Source organism: Xyrauchen texanus, chromosome 37 (assembly GCF_025860055.1).
Source record: "Xyrauchen texanus isolate HMW12.3.18 chromosome 37, RBS_HiC_50CHRs, whole genome shotgun sequence".
Classification (NCBI taxonomy): Eukaryota; Metazoa; Chordata; class Actinopteri; order Cypriniformes; family Catostomidae; genus Xyrauchen; species Xyrauchen texanus.
Genome location: NC_068312.1, coordinates 19886035 through 19910139, shown reverse-complemented (window position 1 = coordinate 19910139; position 24105 = coordinate 19886035). Strand labels below are relative to the sequence as shown.

At 41.1% G+C, this 24105-nt stretch overlaps 1 pseudogene; it reads right to left on the bottom strand.

Annotated features, from left to right (window-relative positions):
• Nucleotides 1-24105, bottom strand: part of LOC127630552 (aminopeptidase O-like) — a 118266-nt pseudogene that overhangs the window by 4592 nt on the left and 89569 nt on the right.

Genomic DNA, 24105 nt, shown 5'->3' with positions numbered 1-24105 from the left:
AGTATTTACTCGCTTTTATAAATGATGGCAACAGACCAGACTAAAGTTTTTCCTTACTTTTAGAAAATAAAAGCAAAAGAATGGACTCATTTTATAAATGATGGCAACAGAATTTAGTCCATTTTTTTACTCACTTTTATAAAATTACAACCACCAGAACAGACTCAAGGTTTTGGACGATTTTACTTTTTTACTTCACAAGATCTAACCTAAGATGTACAACACAGCATTGGCCCAATGGGGCTGTTGACAATACTGTTTTCTTATACAAGAGCCTGAGGGCCAGCCCTGCTCACTCCAAATACATCTGTCTGGATTCTAGATTTTTCTTCATTAGCTTTCCAACACAGCTAAAAAAGAAAAACAGCCATTGCCTGAAAAGCACAACATGCCCATTATTATCGTTTAATAGTTTTTGTGACCCACTGTTTGGCATACTTTAGGACAATAGGTGTAATCTGATATCATCAGAATTTACCTCTCACATTTCAGGGCACGTCCAAGTGAGGCAGTCGCCCAGTGTGTACTGAAGAATTATTGACAATGTCTAGACGCTGACCTCTAAAGGCAAACAGGCTCTCTGAGAATGAAAATGCTGCATTAGTGTGGCACAAATCGCAGGATGATAATTTCGCCTGGCGTGATTCAAGTGACATAAACCACATAGGCTTGAAAAAGCCACCAGTCTCCACCAAGTCCCCAAACAAATAAAAATGTCTTGTCGGTGGATTAAAAGCACCAAAGACTCACCAAAAAAACTTTAGAAAGAGACAGCTAAAGGATTTATCTCACTACCAAACAGGACCTATAAATCTTCTTTCCCAGAGGCTGACAAGTATTTAGCAGCCCTTCAGACCATGGTCTGTGTAACTTGCTGCTCTGTTAAACAGGATAATATCTTCGCGTGAATACATGGTGAGATAGGCAGCTTCAAAGGCAGACAATTAACCTTTCTTCCGCTCATGGTTACCAACATATATCTGTCCTCTACAGCTTTTAAGGAAGCAACAAATTATGAGCTGTTATGCAGACCCAGGGAATTCCTCCCTTGTGGATGATATGCTGGTGTGGAGGCAAGAAATTCATCAAGTATAATGTAAAAAGATTGTTGTCGCATAACATTTATATGAATGTGTAACTGAGCTATGAAGACTGCACTTGACTTATACAGTACAAGAGAGCTGTTGGCACACAGAAACCCACGTTCAAATCCGACTTAATTGTCCTCTAAAAAAAATTAAGATTAAATAAAAATAAACTACAATGAAAATGTATATGAATGTACAAGGGAAACGTCTCGGTTACTGACGTAACCTCCGTTCCCTGATGGATGGAACGAGACGTTGTGTCGCTGAGTTGACACTAGGGGTCACTCCTGCGGAGCACGGCCATCTCTGATTTTCAGAAAAGGCCAATGAGAATTGCCGTGTGGAATTTGCATGCCACTCCCCCGGACAAACGGGTATAAAAGGAGTGACGCTGCAAATACACATCAGGTATCGCACTGAGGAGCCGAGCCAAAGACCCGGTACTTTCAGCGGATGGTTCAGTATTTTGGCTAGCGGGAACACAACGTCTTGTTCCCTCCATCAGGGAATGGAGGTTACGCCAGTAACCGAGACGTTCCCTGTCTGTCACTCAGTCGACGTTGTGTCGCTGAGTTGACACTAGGGGTCCCATGGAAAACGGCACAGAGCTGAACCGAGTTACGCAGACAAGCGGTGCGAGACGGGCAAACCTCTGTGTGCCTCGTAGCCAGCGCAGCAAGCCGTCGCATAACTACCCCAACACACTGGCAGGCATGAAGCGGTCCCCTGCTCCTAGGGGGAACGGCTAACTGCTCAGAAGTATAAGGACTGGCCAATATAGCGGCTACATACACCTTCAAGGTGGAGTGGGACAGCCGTCCCTCCAACCTTTCCTGCAGAAAGGAAAGCACTGCTGCAACTGCGCATCTCTGGGGTCTTCACCACGGGAAGAACACCACTGAGCAAACAGACGCCACTTCAGGCCATAAATACGCCTTGTTGAGGGGGCTCTCGCCTGAGTGATCGTGTCTACCTAAGTGTAGCCCACCTAAGTGTACCGCGTCCCGTCCAAGGGCCAGACATGGAGATTCCAGAGGTCGCGAGGAGCGTGAGGTCCGTGAACCAAATCTGGGAGGGCCAATAAGGGGCCGCTAAGAGGACCTGCTCCCTGTCTTCCCTGACTTTGCACAACGTCTGTGCAAGTAGGCTCACTGGGGGAAATGCATACTTGTGAAGCCCTGGGGGCCAGCTGTGTGCCAGGGCATCTGTGCCGAGGGGGGCCTCGGTCAGAGAGTACCAAAGTGGGCAATGGGAGGATTCCGGGGAAGCAAACGGGTCTTCCTGCGCTTCGAATCGACTCCAGATCAGCTGAACCACCTGAGGGTGGAGCCTCCACTCTCCCCTGGATGTAACCTGCCGCGACAGCGCGTCCGCTGTGCTGTTGAGGTAACCTGGGATGTGAGTGGCCCGCAGCGACTTGGCGGTTGACATACGCCGCCGCGGCTGTGTTGTCTGTCCGGAGCAACACGTGCTTGCCCCGGATCAACGGCAAAAGCCTCCTCAGGGCAAGTAGTACTGCCAGCAACTCGAGGCAGTTGATGTGCCAATGAAAAAGCGGGCCCGCTGCACACGGCGCCCCAGCCCTGTTGAAAAAACCACGACATGCCTGGAGACCTGGCCTAGGGGAACTCCTGCCCGCAAGAACGCTAGGTCTGACCAGGGGTTGAGAGAGCGGCAACACATCTGTGTGATGAGGACGCAGTGTGTGCTGTGGCGCCATGCTCGTCTCTCGACTCGGGACTGCAGCCAATGCTGGAGTGGTCTCATATGCATCAGCCCGAGCGGTGTAACCATGGCTGATGATGCCATATGCCCCAGGAGCCTCTAAAAGGATTTCAGTGGGACCAACGTGTTCTGTCTGAACGTATGCAACATTGAGATGTGGAGTGGTGGTGGTGTAGTGGTCTAAGTACATAACTGGTAATCTGGTAATCAGAAGGATGCTGGTTCAAGCCCCACAGTCACCACCATTGTGTCCTTGAGCAAGGCACTTAACTCCAGGTTGCTCCGGGGGGATTGTCCCTGTAATAATTGCACTGTAAGTCGCTTTGGATAAAAGCGTCTGCCAAATGCATAAATGTAAATGTAAATTGAGATCGAGTCCAACTCCGAGAAAAGAGATGCTCTGAACTGGGACGAGCTTGCTCTTTTCCCAGTTGACCCGAAGCCCCAAGACATTTACGAAGCACTTACCTGGCTCCTTGTGACCGCTCCCGGAACAGCCTGGGAAGGGGGAGGAAGAATTTCGTCCTCGTGGCCTACGGGGATCGTCGGCTCGGGAGAGGGGTTGTGCTGAGCTGGACGCGCGAAAGAGGAAGACCCGTTTCCAGGGCGCTGTACCTGCCAAATAGAACTGGTGGCTGGCAGTCGTGATAATAAATTCCAAAAGGAAATAAGGATTCTCCACCCGCCCCTCCGGCGGGGGAGGGAGTGGTCTGCTTACCAGCTCCCAAAGTGCAGTTTCCTTAGTCCCAGGGCTGCCCGTCTCAGGGGCGCTTCGAAGCCATCTTAGGGTTCTTGGCAGCCGGTCGTGAGGCGGGGGACATCGCTGTCCTGTGGGTAGCTCCGCGCCGGGGCCGGCCCCGAGGGGCGGGCTGTGGCGGCGCTGGTGTTGGTACCGCAGGGGGACGCGCTGGGCGACGAGCAGACAGGGTGCGGGGCCTGTAGCTCCGCCTGGGCAGGATGTGCTGTATAGCCTCCGTCTGCCTCCTTACCATTGAGAACTGCCGGGCGAAGTCTCCAACGGTATCGCCAAACAACCCAACCTGGGAGATGGGGGCGTCAAGGAAACGTACCTTGTCAGCCTCTCGCGACTCGACCAGGTTGAGCCATAGGTGGCGCTCCTGGACCACCAAGGTGGACATCGCCTGCCCGAGAGCCCGCGCCGTGACCTTCGTTGCCCGGAGGGCGAAGTCGGTCGCTGAACGCAGCTCCTGCATTAGACCTGGGTCAGGACTACCCTCGTGTAGTTCTCCAAGTGCCTTGGCTTGGTGCACCTGCTGGAGTGCCATGGTAAGGCGGAGGCTTGTCCAGCGGCGCTGTAGGCTTTAGCCGTCAGAGATGATGTCAGCCTACAGGCCCTGGATGGAAGCATCGGGCGGTTCCGTCAGGTGGAGGCGTTTTGCGGGCATAAGTGCACCGCGACCGCTTGGTCCACCTGGGGAAATCGCCGTGTAGCCCCTTGCCGCCCCGCCATCGAGGGTAGTGAGAGCGGAGGAGCTTACCGCTCGCATGTGGGCAGTGAAAGGTGCCCACCACGAGCGGGTAAGCTCCTCATGCACCTCCGGGAAGAAATGAACGGGGCGGAGCATGGCCGTAAGCGGCGCTCCGGCCCCAGGAACCAATCGTTGAGCCGCGAGGTTTCGGGGGAGGTGGAGGGTTCCACTCCAGCCCGACACTCGCGGCTGCCCGGGCAAGCATGGCTGTCAGCTCCGCGTCAGCCTGCGACTGAGCCGCTGCACCCGAGGGTGGGAGCTCAGCAGAGTCTTCAGCATCAGACATGACAAACCCGCTCTCCGATGCCGCGATCGAGATCTCATCGTCGTCAGGTGCTCCGAACGTGATCATGGGTCCACTATGAAGCGAACCGGCAACCGCGCCCCAGTGCTCGGTTGGAACATACAAGCATTACGAGGAGGTCCGTGGGGTTGTACCCGGCAGAGAGGCTCCCACTGAGGTCCCCATATCGCCCCCAGCACTAGCTGTCACCACCTCATACCCGTAGGTAGAAGGACCGAGTCGGGGAGCAGCTGGGGTGCCTCGCGCTCTTACGAGTGAGAGCATGAACCATCCACAAACGCTGACTCTGCGTGGGTAACACCCAGACACAAGAGGCAATGATCGTGGCCATCAGACGGGGAGAGAGAACGACCGCAACCAGGAAACACACACAAACGGAAAGACACTTTGAAAAAGACGCTTCACCGTTTGTGCCACTCTTTTAGAGAAATATACTCTTTTAATGTTTTATATATATATATATATATATATATATATATATATATATATATATATATATATATATATATATATATATATATACGAAGTTATTCACTCCGTAAACCCTTTTATCAGCTGCTGAAGCACCCAGGGGTGTATGCTCAGCACAACGTAGTATGTGAGGGGGAGGACCGCTGGAAAGCGCCGTAAAGCCAACAGCTTGCAGAGACGAATGAAACAGCAGAGGAATTCAGCTCTATGACTGCTCTCTCGGCTCCGAAGAAGATATCTGATGTGTATTTGCAGCGTCACTCCTTTTATACCCGTATGTCCGGGGGAGTGGCATGCAAATTCCACACGTCAATTCTCATTGGCCTTTTCTCAAAATCAGAGATGGCCGTGCTCCGCAGGAGCGACCCCTAGTGTCAACTCAGCGACACAACGTCGACTGAGTGACAGACGGGGAACATTAATTTTAGGTTCTTTAACTGGTCACCATTTATTTTTCACTACATTTTTGCCCTAACAATTTTTTGTTAATTTTTCTGCAGTACAATAAAAACAACTGAAAAAGTTTTAATATAGTCTCAATTAATATAGGCTCATAAAACTGCAAGCATATTTATTTTAAAAAGGGAAAATGCTTCTTAAAATAGTTTTAGATGGAGTCTAGCATGTCAAACCGCAAGACATGTCGACTACCTAAAAGTGATTAGCTGGACCCATGGACACATCTCTCTTCTTACGCCCTGTCTGGAAAAGAAATGTGCTGACTTGTTTCTTTTCTGGTGCTTCAGAAATGTTTGAGGAGCACATTCAATAATCATTCTAATACAAACAGATCTTGACGGGCTTCCTGGAAAAGTGCACAAGAGGCAGGCGGGAGCTTCAGGAAGAATGTGTAAGCTTGCTGTGTACAGGACACTGGGAATAGATTTTGAATAATGTGGAGAGTATAAACAAAAGACCTTTTTACAACTTCTGCATCACTCTGGCCACAGTGACTTTAAGTAGCTCTTAGTACTTGCATAATGTGGGATTTTCTGGTCAAAAGTTTCCAAATATAACCAAAAAATGGGACACACCATCACTCAGCCACTGAAAACAGTTGATTGTGCATATTGAGAGAGCATAACTGATTTTGGAGCATCCCTTGATTACCAAAAATATTTTGCATCCTTGAACTACTGGCATTTTCATCTTCAGCAACGAGTTGATTTATATTGGACTTTGAAATATATTAAGGTCATTTAACAAATACACTAATCGGATATTAAGTAACTAAGGCAATATGGAGAGTGATGATACTCATGGTGAATCTTACCTGACATCCCTGATTTCAGAGGATTATTTCCTCCACAATGCTGCGTGCTGATTGGTCCATGTCGTTTTGAATGGTGGACAGGCAATGACGTGCTAAAGCTTGCTGCCAAGCATCTTCATGGACCATCAGCTCACCATACAAATACACATCCATAGCCTGTCATACACAGACACATGCACACATTTTTTTTTTTTTTTTTTTTAAATTTCGCAAATGAAATATGCTTTTATACTCTAATCTGATTGGACAAGCCACAGTCCAAGAGTGCTGATATATAGTATAACAGCACTGGCATGCTTCACTGTTTGTATCACCCTGATAGTCAGCTTTGTTTGCAAATCCTGCTTTGGCTTCATTTAGAACCATTTCATTTGCGGAGCAAACGTATACACAGAATAACTGTCCATTATGTGTTTAAATGTATTTGTGATAGAAAAATGAATGTTGTAAAAAAGAAAAAGCAATATCACAAACAATCATGTCGTACTGAATATCAGCACAGTTTTGATTACACGTGGCCTCATGCCTAAGGCTGAATCACAGACGTACTTTAGCACTTTTGCTCATGTGATATTGCTTGATTAAAAAGTGTTTTTATGTGAAAGAAAACAAATTATGTACCTGGTCAAGGATCAGAATGAGCTCAATGTCTTGGCATGCAGTTGTGTGTTTATGCTGGACCACCGGTTCACACTAGCAATGCTTCACCTAATGAGAAAGAGACAGATAGAAAGTGATTAAACAAAAGCTCAGAGATCAAAGCAGCCAAACATCTCTATAATAACACTGTCCTGCAAGAATCATACACACATGGGGAAATTGGGTATGAATCTGTGGTTTTGTTATCAATGTATTTTTATGTTGAGGCAAGCATGTGTCAGTGGTGGTGTGTGCTCTGTTTATATTAGATGTTCTCCGTCTCTCTCACATATAAATGGAGGCTGTGTTAGTGGAGCAGAGCGGGGAGATCACAGACTGGCTGTCTCTCCCTCTCGTTCTTATCCCTGTTCTTGTTCTCTGCTGTCATTCTAATGCTCCCTCACACTCCCTCACGACACCCTCCAGCTCTGAGCTCTGCCCACAACCAGACCTCACACAAAACTACAACTTTAAGATCTCATTACTCTTTTGTCTTACCGTCTTGTTTTATCAGATTACGTTTAAATAATTCACAGCTCATTTTACTTAAAGCTAGGTGTGCAAACGTTTCCAGACACATTTTTTGTTATGCTGGTTGAAAGTCTCTTCACATCCTGATAGCAATTAATAATTTAAGTGGTCTAAATATAAAAAAATAAACATATACACATATACATATATATATATATATATATATATATACATATATATATGTGTATGTGTGTGTGTGATAGAGGAGGCGTGGCTTTGGAGACACCTCTGAAGCGAGGGCGGGCTCTATGCTTTCAAAGCTAGCTTGCTAACAGATAGCCTCTCTGGATTACACACCCTAGCTTTAACTTTTAGATTTGACTGATTTGTACAGTTTTACCTACAGTTTTTTCCTCACATTCCTTGCCATGTTTCTACAAAAACAAATTGAAAGAGAACCACCACAAACTCCCTCTTTTCTGTAGCTTTAGGGATTATTAGCCCTATACTTCAAATAGGACATTTTTGGCATAGTATTCAAACATATTCTACATCTCATACACTATATAGGATGGAGAGAACAACCAATAAACTGCTATGACTGACTCCCCACAGTTAAGATGGTTGTTCTAGAAAGAAGCCCTCGCTCTTTCTGAGAAACAAATGAAAATACAAGTTTCAAGAGTATCGAAACAAGAAAAAATGCCACCAAAGATGGAAACAACAAGAAGAAATGGAGGGAATCAAGAAATTCTTTAACTTTATGTCAGAGGAGATAAATCGCCAAACAACAGACCAAACTCATGGAATGGATGAGGTGAAACTCCTTAAAACATTTCTCAAGGAAAAGGATAATACGATTGAAGACTTGGAGAAAAGAATGATGACATGGAACAATATATACTGTATGTAAGACTTGATTATAACCTGACTTGAGATCAAGCACAAAACATATGCCAGGGCGGCGTAAGTCACAAACAATGAGTTACAAACACTGGAACACCACAAGCTTTTAAGAGACAAAATATGACCATAGAAAGCAACAAAGTTGCAGCTTGTCATACACTTCCCTGAAAGGACAGCAGAATAAAGCCAGCAATCATTGTTTGTTTTGTGAATCGCAAGAGCATTAAAAGACTATTAAGAAGCTGACAGGGATGGGAGTGTATTTGAATGAACATCTCACCAAAAATAATGCTGACATTGCCAGGCAGGCATGTATTCTAAGGAAGCAAAGCAAAATAAAAGCCACTTGGACAAGAAATTGCAAAATCACGATTCAGCTGAATGGATCTCCCGAAACCGCAAAAGTGGTCGTGGTGAGAGAGCTAAAAGACCTAGATCCATACAGATGATAACAACAATTTGGCTCTGTCCTCTGGAAAATAAGTAATTAATAGATAGTGACATTGATGAACATAATGCAGCTGACATTAAAACAAACTGTTTGTGAAATAAATGGCCAAGACAAAACAATTTTTTGTGTGGGAATATCTGAATAGACAATGACAGCTAAGACGAGATGGAACAGGGACTATTCCTTTCCTTTCAAAGATATGGAAGATGATAAGTTTGGAGAAATAGGTTCATCTGATTGTGTGGATAACAAATTGCCTGGACATGAGAATAACGAGAAGCTGAACTTGAAAACTTTCGACTTTACAGAACACAAAATGTATGAAATTGAGAATGACATTGATCCTGAGAAACACTTCTACAATATCGACAACTGCAACTGAGTATTATACAAATGAATAATTCAAAAGTAATGATGGATGATACATTGTCAATAATACACTTCAATATTAGAAGTCTTTATATCAATTTTACAAAAGTTAAGGACTATAGGACAATTCACTATGTTTAATGCAATTGCTATATCAGAGACTTGGCTCAGTAAAGAGAAGGGAGCTGATCTGGAACTTGAGGGCTATGAGCTATTTACAATCAATAGATCTCACATACTATTTAGGATGGGAAGTATGCAAATTGCTATTCTATTCAATTCTAGTTTACTATTTAAACATATTCAACATATCACATACTATATAGGATGGGAAGTATGCAAATTGCTATTCTATTCAATTCTAGTATACTATTTTAGCATATTTAACATCTCACATACTACAAATTATTTTTCTATTCTATTATGCTATTTTAACATCTCACATATACTGTAGGATAGATAGAATGCAAATAATTTTTCTATTCTATTATGCTATTTTAACATCTCACATACTATATTGGATGAAAAGTGTGCAATATTTACTCTATATATTCTATTCAATTATATTCTATTATGTTATTTCAACATTTAAAATCTCACCCTATTTGGGATGGATAGTATGCAAAGTGCTATTCTAGCATACGATTTCAGGATATATAACATCTCACATACTATAGGACAGATAAAATGCTAACCGATATTCTATTCAATTTCAGCACATTCAACATCTCACATAGAATGCAAACTGCTCACATACTATACAGGATGGATTGTATGCAAATTGCCATTCTATTTTGGTGTAATATTTTATACATATTTATTACATCACATGCTATATTGGATGGACAGCATGCAATTTGCTATTCTATATTCTATTCTGATTGATTGTATATCTGAGACCTGTCTGATGTGAACCTACAACAGATGATATGATGGTAATATGTATGTTCCTGTTAGGTTTTGTAGCCCACCTGCTCTGTGGTCATGTAAAGTAAGTCTATTGCACAGCAACAGTCCATTAATACTACACATTCCTCTCTATAACGCCTTTATCTGGTGTAAATATACATTTGCCTTAAGCATTTCAACCTGTCCTCTCTCTCTCTCTCTCTCTCTCTCTCTCTCGTAGTGTTTCCATGTTTTATGGGGACTTTCCATAGACATAATGTTTTTTATACTGTACAAACTTTATATTCTATCCCCTAAACCTAACCCTACCCCTAAACCTAACCCTCACAGAAAACTTTCTGCATTTTTACATTTTCAAAAAACATAATTTAGTATGATTTATAAGCTGTTTTCCTCATGGGGACCGACAAAATGTCCCCACAAGTTCAAAAATTTCGGGTTTTACTATCCTTATGGGGACATTTGGTCCCCACAAAGTGATAAATACACGCTCACACACACACACACACACACACACACACACACACACACACACACACACACACACACACACACACACACACACACACACACACACACACACACACACACACGTTGTGTTTCCATGTTTTATGGGGACTTTCCATAGACATAATGGTTTTTATACTCTACAAACTTTATATTCTATCCCCTAAACCTAACCCTACCCCTAAACCTAACCCTCACAGAAAACTTTCTGCATTTTTACATTTTCAAAAAACATAATTTAGAATGATTTATAAGCTGTTTTCCTCATGGGGACCGACAAAATGTCCCCACAAGGTAAAAAATTTCAGGTTTTACTATCCTTATGGGGACATTTGGTCCCCACAAAGTGATAAATACACGCTCACACACACACACACACACACACACACACACACACACACACACACACACACACACACACACACACACACACACACACACACACACACACAGTGGGGGTTAAATTGAAGCTGAATGGGTGGGAGCTGGAGGGGTCTGAAGGTGGCAGGCAGTTTAATGATTAATGTAGTCAGATTGTGAGAGTGTGCATAAAAGTGTGTGAGAACGTTGGCTTTAAAACGAGGTGTGAAGTGACTCAGGAAAACAACAGGAAACAATGGCACTGCAAAGAGCCTTCCGGTCACAAATATATCGAAGCAACAGGTTTCAAATGTCACCGCGTGTTTACAAGCAATGGGTTTGTGCAGTTCTCTCTTGCTGACATAATTAACTCCCATCTGTCCTCGCCTGCCAGCAAACCCACTAGCATATAAAAAAAAAAACATATTTTTTAAACCAAAATGTGAAATGCTTTTAATGCGAAAGTTGGCTCAGGTATGATTTCCATCTCCCCTGTTTAGTATGTTTAATTTATACCACCAGGGCACATTTGACATACTACTGTATGCCAACATTGAGTATTATGATGCAAAATGCTCTAATCTAACATATATTGACAGTAAGCAAATTGGCATCCTATTCTATTCTACTCTATTCAAGTCTGACTGCCAATTTGCGTTTGTGTGGCAGGATGGACTGTGATTGAACCCAGTCCCTCCTCCCCCCCGGCTTTTATCTTTCCTATCCGGTTCGCGATTGGCTTGTGTGTTCTTGGTGGCCAATCATGTCAGGAGGAGGATATTATAGCTCGAACGTACCTTCTGGGGCAGTGTGAGACGCTGGAGGCTCGTGTTGTTTGGGTTCACCCAGTTTTGGTGGTGTCGCAGCCGTATGTAGAGGTCTGTCGCAAATGTTGTACTGTTGCTAGTTAGCTTGTGGTTTATGTGGGATTCCGATTTTTCATAGAATTACTTGCTGTGTTTCGGCTACCCCATGTTTCATCGGATTGAACGGAATAACGTGTTACGTTTGTCGACTCCCACACGGCGCATTGCCTGCGAGATTCGGGTGTCAGCGCGCTGTTGCTCAGGTAAGTTTTCTCCATTCGGGCCTGTGATTTTGCCTTAGTTGGGTGGTAGCTTAATACAACTATTATTGTGTGTTTTAGGGATAGCTACCATAGCAGGGAAGCGTTCGCGGCCTGCCTTGGGGCAACTGCTGCTTTGCTTAAATGCTCTTAATGCATGTTTTTCTTATGTGCTGAACTGGTTTTCGCCGAGTCCAAGTTAATGGACTGAGCTACTTTTTCCCAACTGCATCGTAGGCCACTTGTGTGGCTGATTGAGTATCTGCCCTCAGATTTGTGTTATCCACGGATGAGTGTGTTTGTTACGTGATTCATATTGTGATCCGTCGAGTGGGTCGTGCGTCTTTGTGTTCTAAAAGTTATTTCATCTCCCTTTTTGTTTATTTCATTTACCAGCATTATTGTTATTTTGTAAAGGTATTGCATTTCCCTTTTTGTTCATTTCATTTACCAGCATTATTGTCATTGTGCAAAGTTATTTCATTTTCTTTGTTTGTTGATTTGATTTCTTAGCATTACTGTTTTACAACTTTATTTCATTTTCTTTGTTGTTGTTGTTTACTTTATTCGTGCTGTTGTTGTTGGTAAAGTTATTTGTTCTGCATGTTGTTATTGTTGTTAGTCTGGTTTATGTTGTGAAATTATGACCTGTAGTTAATTTTGTTTATTCTGTCCTTGTTACATGTTGAGGAGCTGAGTGCTGACGGTGGGGACGGCGTGCTCGAGGTGGTGGGCCTTCTTTGGTATGTGTGAGTACCTCCACAGTGTGACCGTTGCTGTGCTGATAGTGTGGTTGTGCGCGTGCGTTTGGGGTTGATTACTGGGATGCTCATGCCCGAGTCGCTGGACGCCCATCAGTAAGCCTCAAGCCCGGTATTGTGAGTGTGCGTGTGTGAAATAGAGTTTATGTCAGGACACTGAGTCACACCTCCTGGTGTGTTATTTATTATTGTGTTTTATTGACTAATTGTTTGATCTTCATTGGAGTGCTGTGAATGTAGATATATATTGTGATGTGGTATTGGCTCTTATCCAGTTTGCAGTGTTTTAAAAATATGCTGACATCAGCTTTTTGTTCACTATCTTTGTTGTGAAATTGATTAATAAAATTGTATTTTCTTTTCGTACGGAACAATTTCTCTGCTTGCTCAGTGCGCAAACCTAACTGCCTAATGCTATAGAAGCCTTGGTGGTTACTTACAGTTCCCCGGGTTAGACCTCGGGGTGGCGTAGTCTAATTCTATTTACGGCCGCTGCTACATTTGCATATAAGCATCCTATAAAATTAATGTCCTAAAATGTCCTTTTTTTTTACCTTATTACTTTAAAAAGACTTTAAAAGATTAATTAATTTAAAAACTGTTGTGCCTCACATTCCCTACCATTTCTTACAACTAAAAAAAGACAAAAGAGAAATGTTGCCAATTCCTTTTCTGTAGCAGAAGGGGTTTTAGGAAATAAAAGCACAAAAAGCAGGCATGGATAAAAATTACTTCTAAAATCCACCACATGTAATATACCGTCCAGGCAACTTTGGCATATTACAGTATTCAACATGTTGTGCTTTGGGATACACTGATCTTAGTCCAAGTCCACACTAATACTTTGTCAGCTGATTTAATTTTGCCAAAAACTGAAATACTCTCTAGTACCGTAGGCTATACTTTGGAAAACGATGCCATTTGGAAACGGAACATCATTTTTTTATCAAAAACATATAAATGTAGATGTGGCCTTGATCTCACATACTACTGTAGGAGGAATAATATGCATATTGCTATTCTATTATATTCTATTGTTTGCATTTGTATGTTAGCACCTAGCTTAATTAATAATATTTAAATATAAAAAATGTAAATTCATTATTACTTTTAACTTTTAGGTTCAAACATTTTTACAATGCAGTGTCAGATATTCTGTGGCATAAACTGTGGGCTGCACACAAACACACACAGCAAGAAAGAAACCCATTCCCATCACGGTCCCAGAACTGCCGGAACCCAAAGAAGCCACAGTGACGGCAGTGCAGACCACATACTAGAGAAAACACACAGTTCTAATTAGCAGGAGGGCAGATCCACCGCATACACACATGCAGTAATAGGTCTGGTTTGTATCTGAGTGAAGACACAAACAGAATTATTTCTTTAGCCAGGGGTGCGGTAACAACAGCTTATGATAACAGTGACTGCTCTGAATATCTGATCTAAACTCCCACAACAGGAAGATATTTTGTTTAGTCAGACAGTCTGACCTACATTAACCTAACCTCAGGACATTTGGAGAATTCAACAAACTTAATATGTACATAGCAACAGGTATCTGACTCATTAAAACTGATGAGAAGACAGATACTGTATAAGAGGTATGTGGTGAATGAGGGAATAAGACAGAACGATAAAGACAAAAGAGCTCAATTCATGTTCTGATGGCTAAAAGTGAATTGTAGATTATTGGATGTAGAAATAATTTCTCCTTTCGCAAATTAAAGGAATGTTCCGGGGTCAATACAAGTTAAGCTTAAATCAACAGCATTTGTGGCATAATATTGATTTTCACAAAAACTAACATTGTCTTGCCCCTCCTTTTCTTTAAAAAAACCAATAATCTGGATTACAGTGAGGCACTTACAATGGAAGTGAATGGGGGCCAATTTTTGAAAGTTAAAATACTCACTCTTTCAAAAGTATAGCCACAAGACGTAAACAATATGCGTGTAGACATGATTTTAGTGTGATAAAATCACTTACTAACCTTTTCTGTGTAAAGTTATAGCCAATTTTACAACTTCGATGTTGAAACGTCAACAAACCCTAAAATGACTGTTATTAAAGATTTAAATAAAATATGAATTTTAAAAGAAAGAATAAGTGCTTTCATAAAATTATAAGATTCACATTTCTACCTTTAAACCTTCCAAAAATTAGCCCCATTCATTTTCTTTGTAAGTGCCTCACTGTAACCTCAATTTGTGATTTTTTTGTTTAAGAAAAAGGAGGGACGAGTCGAAATAAATTTTTGTGGTTATAAATATTATGCTACAAATGCTGTCAATTGAGCTAAATTGTATTGAACCCAGAATATTCCCTTAATATGAAGTAACAGCTACTGTTGCAAGCCATTCGTAAGTTGATTCCCCTGAAATGTCTAGGCATTGTGGCCCTAAGGTGATATCAAAACATTAGTCTGTTTTTTGAGCATCCTTACCAGCCCAACATAGCAACACTGGTTCAACCAATGGCATGAGTTTGGGGTGGGACTTTGTTTGTCCAACCAATGGAAGGTGAGGGGAGTGTTTGAGAAACCTGTTTGAATATTATCATTCATTTTTGCAACTGCATTTATTACCACTACAGGGAACAGAAATGGCACACGCAACCTTTAAATGGTTAGCTAACCCAAATTTTGGGATATTAAAATTCTGTGATCATTTGCTCACCCTCATGTCATTCCAAACCCATATGACTTTCTTTCTTCCATCAAATGAAAACCTAAATAAGTTTTAGCAGAGGGCAAGATTTTCGAATAAAGGAAAACCTTCGATCTGTTACACACACAAAGCTATTGAATGGCTTCAGAAGACTTTGAACATAGTGTTTATGTCTAATGGTTTACATTTAAGGTGGTCATTTTTAGAGCTCAACAACTCCCGTCCCCATTTACTTCCCTTGTATGAAAAAGGGCAGCGTCAACATTCTGCTAAAAATCTTTTTAATTAAATGGAAGATTGAAATTCATGAGTAATGAGGGTGATCAAATTATTTTAATAATAAAAAAAAAGTATGTTTGGGTGACTGAGCTATTCCTTAAATATTTGGTCAGTATCTCACCATTCACCATTCGGTAACCCGTGTGTCCCCGCAACAGCCATGTGCATCACTGATTACGGCATCTGTGAGCGTTTCTGTGTGAATGCTTGCAGTAATGCATTTTGGAATGTCCCATGTAATTACTGCTCCTCTTGAGAGTGGGAGAGAGACAGAGAGAGAGACGTAGGCAGGCACACCACAGCTGTCCTGCCTCAGGGGTCTCCCCAGGAATGCAGCTCAACTCTGATCCCCTGTGCAGCTGCTGGTTCTGTACAGGGCACAAGAGAGGGCACGCCGACAAGCACACACATAATTTAAATTATGAAAATATTTGTAACCATGCATGCACAAGCACATGTTCTAATGGGCACATGCTAATATACTAGTACGTGCCATTTACAATTAGTAAGTAAAGTCTTGTTAGACACGTGGTGGCATTATGCACACACAGAGATTGATATAACAAACAGAGCAGGCTTATATGGGTTTACTGATTGTAGATAGTAAATGGCATGACTACAACTACACCACCATAACCAGATGAAATCAACTCATTTATCATCAGTGATGACATATTTCATAATATGACAAGAGCACCACCCTTTCAAATCCCTTAAATGTTGTTGATCTTTGCATGGATCATGCCGCCCTGGGAAGGGAGTGGTTGCAGCAGCCCTTGTATCACCTGCTGCATATATGGACAATCATTTTGATAAGACTATTTTTGCGAATCATCAATTAAATAAAATTTACTCTTCCATCCTTTTCTTAAAAAAAAAGTTACAATTTAGGTTACAGAATAGGGCCAATGTTTGGAAGGTTTAAAAGCAGAAATGTGCAGTTTATATTGGTTTGATTATTGGAAAACAATTATATGGTTTGTTGCATTTTATTATTTGCATTTAGAATAGTTTTTTTTCCTGCTGTCCTCAAACCTATCAAAACTGACTTTGACAATTTTCTGGGGTCAGTTAATTAGTTGTTGTGTTTTGCCATATTATTAATTCAGAAAACTGTGTAGAAGTCATTTGGTTTCATCTAACAGAACATTGAATTTGCCTTGTGTTTCATATTGTTTTGTCTCTTGTCTGCCAGGCAAAAAAAACGTGTTTCAATAGGAAAGTGTGTTGTTATCTGGCCTCTCATTGAGTAGGCCATTTTGTAATTTACGTGTTTTTTCTCCCGTATTCACCTGGCTCTAGGAACACACATATTACAAACCATATCCAGAAAACTTCTGATGTACCTTTCATCAATTTCTCTTTTCCTGGCTGGTCGTCCGTGTGAACTTTGTGGTCAGGCTTTGAGAGTAACTGTGATACAATGAGTTCCGACAGATGGTACTCGCACATACACGTGCACGAGTCCTCACATGAAACAGCATACCACAACCCTTAGCCCTTATGCTTTTGCCTGTACTCGCATGACATACACGGTACAAATTATGCGCCATGGAGTGAGAGAGAGGTGCTATTCTCCTGAGTGGCAGGCCTAAGCTTACCGGTTTCCATTGCAAATACTCTTCAAACACCATAAATAACTCATATGCTGGGTTCTCAAGTAAGGTATTGTGCAATGGAATAAGAGCTGTAATGAAGGCATATTAACTAAACCTGCACAGTGACCTAAAATTGACCCTATATTTAATCTACAGTTAATGCACTCCAGTTTTTCTGTTCTATTGTAATTTATCCAAATATGAACAAACTGTCTTAAAATGAATAATAATAATAGTAACTAAATGATTGTATTCAAATGTTTTTTTACTGAAGCAATTCATGTTAAAAAAACACTTATGTTAATCTTGTTCAGATTGAACTGACCAACTAGATTTTTACATAATCTAAAGAAAATATGAGGGGTGCTTGCCTGTGCAAAACTGCCACACTGATGGGCATTATGGGTGCTTGCCAGGGCATTGCTTGCTATTCTAAGCTGCTCTGATTGTTTTAGGGCAGTGTTTCTCAATCCTGTCCTGAAATAACACTAACACTACACATTTTGGATGTCTCTTTTATCTAACATTCCATATTCTACAGATTAGGTGATTAGAAGAGCGCTGGATGATCTGAATTGAATGTGTCGATTAAGAGAGACATCCATAATGTGTTGTGCTGTTGCCTCTGCTTCTGAGACGGTCAGTCAATCCATGCATCTTATCACATGGCTCACTGTGCATGACACCATGGAGACTCACAGCACGGTAGGCTCATGCTACACTCCGCGATCCACGCACAACATACTACATGCCCCATTGACAGTGAGAACCCCTAAATCGCGACCATGATGAGGTTACCCCATGTGACTCTACCCTTCCTAGACCTGGCTGGATTCAAACTCGCGACTCCAGGGGTGGTAGTCAGCATCAATGCTCACTGATCTACCCAGTCCCCATTATAGTGAACTTTTTAAAACATTTAAACCCCTTTGGCTTGGAAATATGGTGCTGAAGTGCCCTACACTCTTCCACTCTCCGAAGCTCTCACTTCAGAATTGAACACATTCATAGTCAATATACAGCGCATGCGCTGATGATGCGCACAGTTGAGGACTGCACCTGTGGGTCAAGAAAATCTGGGTCAGATGGACTGTGCTGAAATTTGCATCATGCATACTGTGTGTGGAACGATCAGCAATGTGAACAACTTAAGCATACTCAGGCCTTTAGGTGTTACTCCAGGAAATGATTAAGAAACACTAGCAGATTCTGGCTGGTTGCTAGGTGGTTGCTTACTGGCACATGGCTTGGGTCCCTAGTCTATGGGATTTTTCTGTCTGTTATTTTCATCCCCAGAGAAAATTGCTGGTTTGGTAACTTAGAAAAGTAATAGCACATTTGCTGAGAAAGTAAGCTTAAGTTGATGTTTAATACAAGTTATCTGAAAATAACACATATAATGTATTTTCAACAGGCAATGTATTGGCCTAGCATTCACATCTGTTTGCATACTCGCGTGAAGTATGCTTCTGGCCTCAGTGTTAGGGGTTTGTTCAAAGGTAATAGTGATTTTTGCCTTAGCAAACACCACTAATTATGAAATATTCATAGCAAAGCTGTGATTCATTTCTTGAATGAAAACAACGCCCAGTCATGACCCACACAGACTAAGTGGCGCCGGCCACTCCTCTACACTTATTATGATCTTAAAGCAATCTTCATGCTGAGCTAATAATTATGCGCAGATAATAAGGATTTACTTCTATATTAAAACATGAAAATTATGTTTCAGAAGCAATCCTTGAGAGAAAAAGTATGCTAAATGGCTATGTTACTACAGAGTGGTAAATAATGGCTTACAGGGAGCAGAATTAATTCTGTTTGGAAGAAAAGATGACCGTCAGGGCCTGGGAGCAGGAGGGGAGAAAAAGAAGCAATAGAGCGGGTGGATGCAGGGAGGGGAGCTTGATGGTAATAACCTGATTTATTTTTAGAGAGCCTTTTGTTTTTCCTTGAAGGTCTTGACGAAAACCTCCCTTTGGGCCCCGGTTTGAAACTAGCTGTGGTAGTCTGGGACTTACTGTGGTCACCGTTTTGTATTATCTTACATCTTCTGACCTGCCAAATAATTCTTCATTTCAAAAGAACGTTGCGGTAGGCCAGTACTGACCTGCCAAATTTTGCTCCCAAACAGAAGCTGGCCTCTTCTGAATTGAGTAAAAATCACAAAGTGGCCTAATTGGCTGCCGGGACAGTAATTGAATAAGGAGGTAAATACCACAGGGGTTAGTGTTTTGCTAATGCTGCTACTTGAAGAGCGAAACGCAGGGCCTACAACCCTGAAAGTCTTTGGAAGAAAAAAAACATCTCCACAAAATCTGAGAGAAATCAGATATCTTCATTTGCATGCTCCTGATACAGCCAGGCAAGGGGATATTTGAGGGAATTCAAGTAGACATGATATTTTCGAAACCTCTCTCTCAAACAAAATGATGAGATTACTTACAAATAAATGCAAGCAACTTATTCACTGGGGTAAAAAAGTAAATGTCAGCAGTATCAGTGTTACAGTATACAAATAAGAACTAGAGCAACATAAAATGATAGAATGGTAGATTGTTTTTTTTCCCCAACTGTGAACACAAGAGGTGTAGGTGGAGACATGATAGATGAGTTCCGCCTGCCTCTAGTCAATATTTGAAAAGGTGTGAAGAGGAAACAGCAAAAGAAAGGTGGGTATAAAACACCTTAGGCAGAATTATTGTGAAATTCTGACAACAATAAATTGTTGTCAGAAAATTGGAGAAGAAATTGGGCCAGCATTTAACTATTGACTTCCAAGACACTAAGTAAGATATAATATACAAATGTAATGTCAGTTGGTCATTATCGCAAAAAAAAATAAAAATAAATACAAACCTGAGAGAGTGATGGAAATGATTCATTTTGCAATGATAACTGGCTGACATTATTATACTGCTTATTGAATGACTACATCCCAAATAAATAAATACAAAAATAAATGGAAATTAATTGTTGGATGTTTTTAGTTATGAAATGATTTTATGATACCGGAGAACACAGAGTGCTACCAGAGAAACTAAGAATGCCCACACTTTTAAGTTTTCAGTTGAAAATGCATTGATTATACCTTTAGGCCTCTCATCCATATTGGAATAGCATTTTCCTCCACCGAAAATTGAGACTTTTGAAAACGATCGCTAGTATCTAGTACTTTGGAAAACGGTGATATTAGAAAAAAAAAATTTAAAAAAAATAAATAAATATATAAATATATATATATATATATATATATATATATATTTTGAAACATTTTCAATAGAGATAAATAACTAACTGATCAGCTCTACTGATGTTGGGAATGAGTTTGAAGGCAATGTTGGTAGTTATGTACAGTTCTCTAAATGTAAATGCATGTGGGAAGAATGTGTTGGATTGTAGGCTACTGCACCTCAACATTCTGGGCCTGTAGGTTATATGTGGTCTTCTTCTAAAAGAAGCTCCAACAGCAGCACCAACTGCTCTGGACACAACTGAAACAAAGTGGGAAAAAATGTTTTAAATGTTTTTGTTCAGCTACCATATCCTTTTACTTTAAACTGATTTACTAGTAAGAACAGTTAATGACAGATCACATATCATTTAGTCAGTTCGTTTACATGTGCAGTTATAGTATAATCAAGCAACAGCAGGTTTTTGTGTAGTCAAGCTAGTCTTCATCTGTCGTCATGTAAACATGACACAATGTGTATTCGAATATTTGAAGGCATGACTTCAAAAGTGATGGGTTAAATACAAGTCATACATCACCTCTGTCTTTCAGAGCATGCATACAATGGCAAGGGCAATTGTAGTTTAATTAACATGTGTACATGCTGGGTGAAGCCAAACTAAAATCGCATCTGTAATCTGACTTCGCAAAAATCGAAATGGTGCCATTTCAATCAGACTAAAGCATTTACATGACATTTTTAAAATATGAATTACTGTTTTATAACGAAAGCGATCAAACTTCTGAAGTGCATGTAAACATACCAAGTGTTATCAAATGGTTCCCCGTAAAGTTTAAATCACAATATAAATAAAAGGAGTAGATCTGAATCAAGTAGTTGAGGATTCTGAGGAAAGGCAGCTCAATATTATTTACAAGCTCCAAATGCCATCAAAAATTATATCCGTGAAACTTATGGGATTTTTAGGAGGCTAAATAAGACATCAATGCTCTCTTCGCAAAGTATCAAAGCCGAACAAGAAGAAAAAAAAAGTGGATTTTGAGTACCAGTTCTGAGTGGGAAGAGCATTCCAGTGACGTAGAACAAGAACCAGAGGAAATAACATATTGTACATAATGAAATTTCCTCCCATAATAGAACTCCTCTGATAATCTTCAGAATAAAAGAAAAATCACATGTCTTGCCCTTCTCAAAAAAGCTAAGTCGGCATAATGGTTTCTAGAGTACAGAGAGCTATGAAGGAAAGGAATGCTCTGGGATTTAAGCAGTGGAAAGATGCTTTAATGCCTTAGTTTCATCTTGCAGTATGGAAATCAGGCCTAAACCAATTATCGCATGAAATGGCTATATTTAAAGGGGATTATGTTTCTTATTTAATTCTTACCCTGCTTACTCTTGTCTTAACCCATTTTACAGTGGCTCAAATGGAACATTCCAGGCATAAGGAGCTATAAAGAGAAGCAAGTCGCAACAAATCGCAAATGGGTACAAATGAAAAGCCCTGTGTGCCTTACATTGCAAAAAGATTATCAAAAAATGGAGCTGCACTTTGAAAGGCACGACAGAACTCATGAGTCACCCTCATAACACATCTGGACAAACATTTATAAAGGCACAATGTGAGTTAGAGCGAAATCGGCAAGAATATCGACAGTGGCTATCACTGACCTGACAGCATGCGTATATTATATGGTTATATGTGTGTATGATGGAGACTAAGAAGGAAATTTTCCTGTTGCTTTCATATCCAGCTACTCAAGCTGGGCCATGAGAGAGAGAGAGAGAGAGAGAGAGAGAGAGAGAGAGAGAGAGAGAGAGAGAGAGAGAGAGAGACTGACTGACTGACTGACTGACTGACTGACTGACTGACTGACTGACTGACTGCGATAGCAGCACAGAACTGCATGTGTGTCTGCCACAACATGTGATTATGATCTGTCTTGAGTCTGTCTCCATAACAAAAACAGTGTCCAATTTGGCTATTGTGCTTCCTAATTTCTATAAATTTTTTATATTGATTTTGTACTTGTTTTTCTGTACTGATAATCAATTACTTTAAATCAATAGTTTTACATTTTCTATCATTTTTTTATTTGATTATGTCATTCGCAATGCTTCTTGGGATTATAGTTCATACCTTAATGAAAGTACACAGTCTTGAATGAACCTTTTTGTCCAAATTTTAAATCCTTTTTGGCTTAAAATCATAGTTTGTAATGTTGTGATTCACTTTGGAGCTGATTGGTTTGGTTTATGGCTTAGAACTCTTTTATAAAAGGATTTTATGGAATCCCTAGGGGGAAAAAAATTAATAGGAGAATTACTTCAGAAACCAAGTTGAAAAGTGGACGAGCACTGTTGCACTCTACCATGGCCCATTTTTATTAGGCAGTGGCTAGATGCCATTTACATTAAGTGTAAATGGCAACAAAAAGCATATTTATTTATTTTTTATACCCTGGTGCAAAAGTGGCAGATACTCACTGACGTGCGGTCTGGGTAGGCAAACTAGGCACTGCCTACCCTGCCAAAATTCAAAAATAAAATGTTTATTAAATAATAAACTTGTATGGTAAAAACAAATGGTAAAAACAAATGAAAGAATAAGCAGTGCTTTTACGGTCCTTTCATTGCAGACGACAAGCGGAAAACCCATGTTGCGCATGCGCACTTCGATCCTGTATTCTTTAACATGTACGGCAAAAAGCACAAATCTGCTGTGCCTTTTGACGTAAATATGTTATGCCGTAATCATCTCCGTTACGTATCAGACATGGACCAATTAAAATCGAGATATTCCTGGACATTTGCGTAGCTAACGTCATTACACCACAGTTGGCGTACATGCCTATCCCCGCCAAATTCAAAATCAAAATGACAGCACCGGCCGTAATCACGGAATTAAGAAATTTTTCCAAGCTCGATTTTAATTCTAAATATGAGTTAATTGCAAGAGGGAGGTCTACGCCAGCCTTAGATGGACTAGTACAGCAAAAGGGTCCAAAAATTATCCGATCATTTCAAACTGATTTGTATGTAAGAAAAGATTGGCTATGTGGCTGTGCTAACAATCAGCGGATGTACTGCTATCCCTGCCTGCTTTTTTCAACCAGTCAGACTGTTTGGACTTCAGCAGGATATTATGATTTGAACAACCGGCCCGCAGCTTTAACCAAGCATGAAAAGTCGTCAGCTCACATCCAGTGTCAAATTACACTGACAATCTCGGATCGACCTTGCACTTGACAAGCAAAGGAAGCTGAATATAACCTACCACAATGAAAAGGTAAAGGAAAACCGAGAGGTTTTGAAGGATCTGATAAATGCGTAACGTTCACTGTTTACGTGTGTGTGTGTGTGTGTGTGTGTGTGTGTGTGTGTGTGAGAGAGAGAGAGAGTACACGATATACATCCTGATTTGTACATTTCTTGATATGCCACGCTTGTGCGTAACGTTTACTCTTATTACGTATTATTAGCTTAAACAATAAATCAGGTAATCTGGCTTTCATAACTCAGTGCCTAGCCTCTTTAAGACATCACCGCACGTCACTGCAGATACTATTTGCACTCCT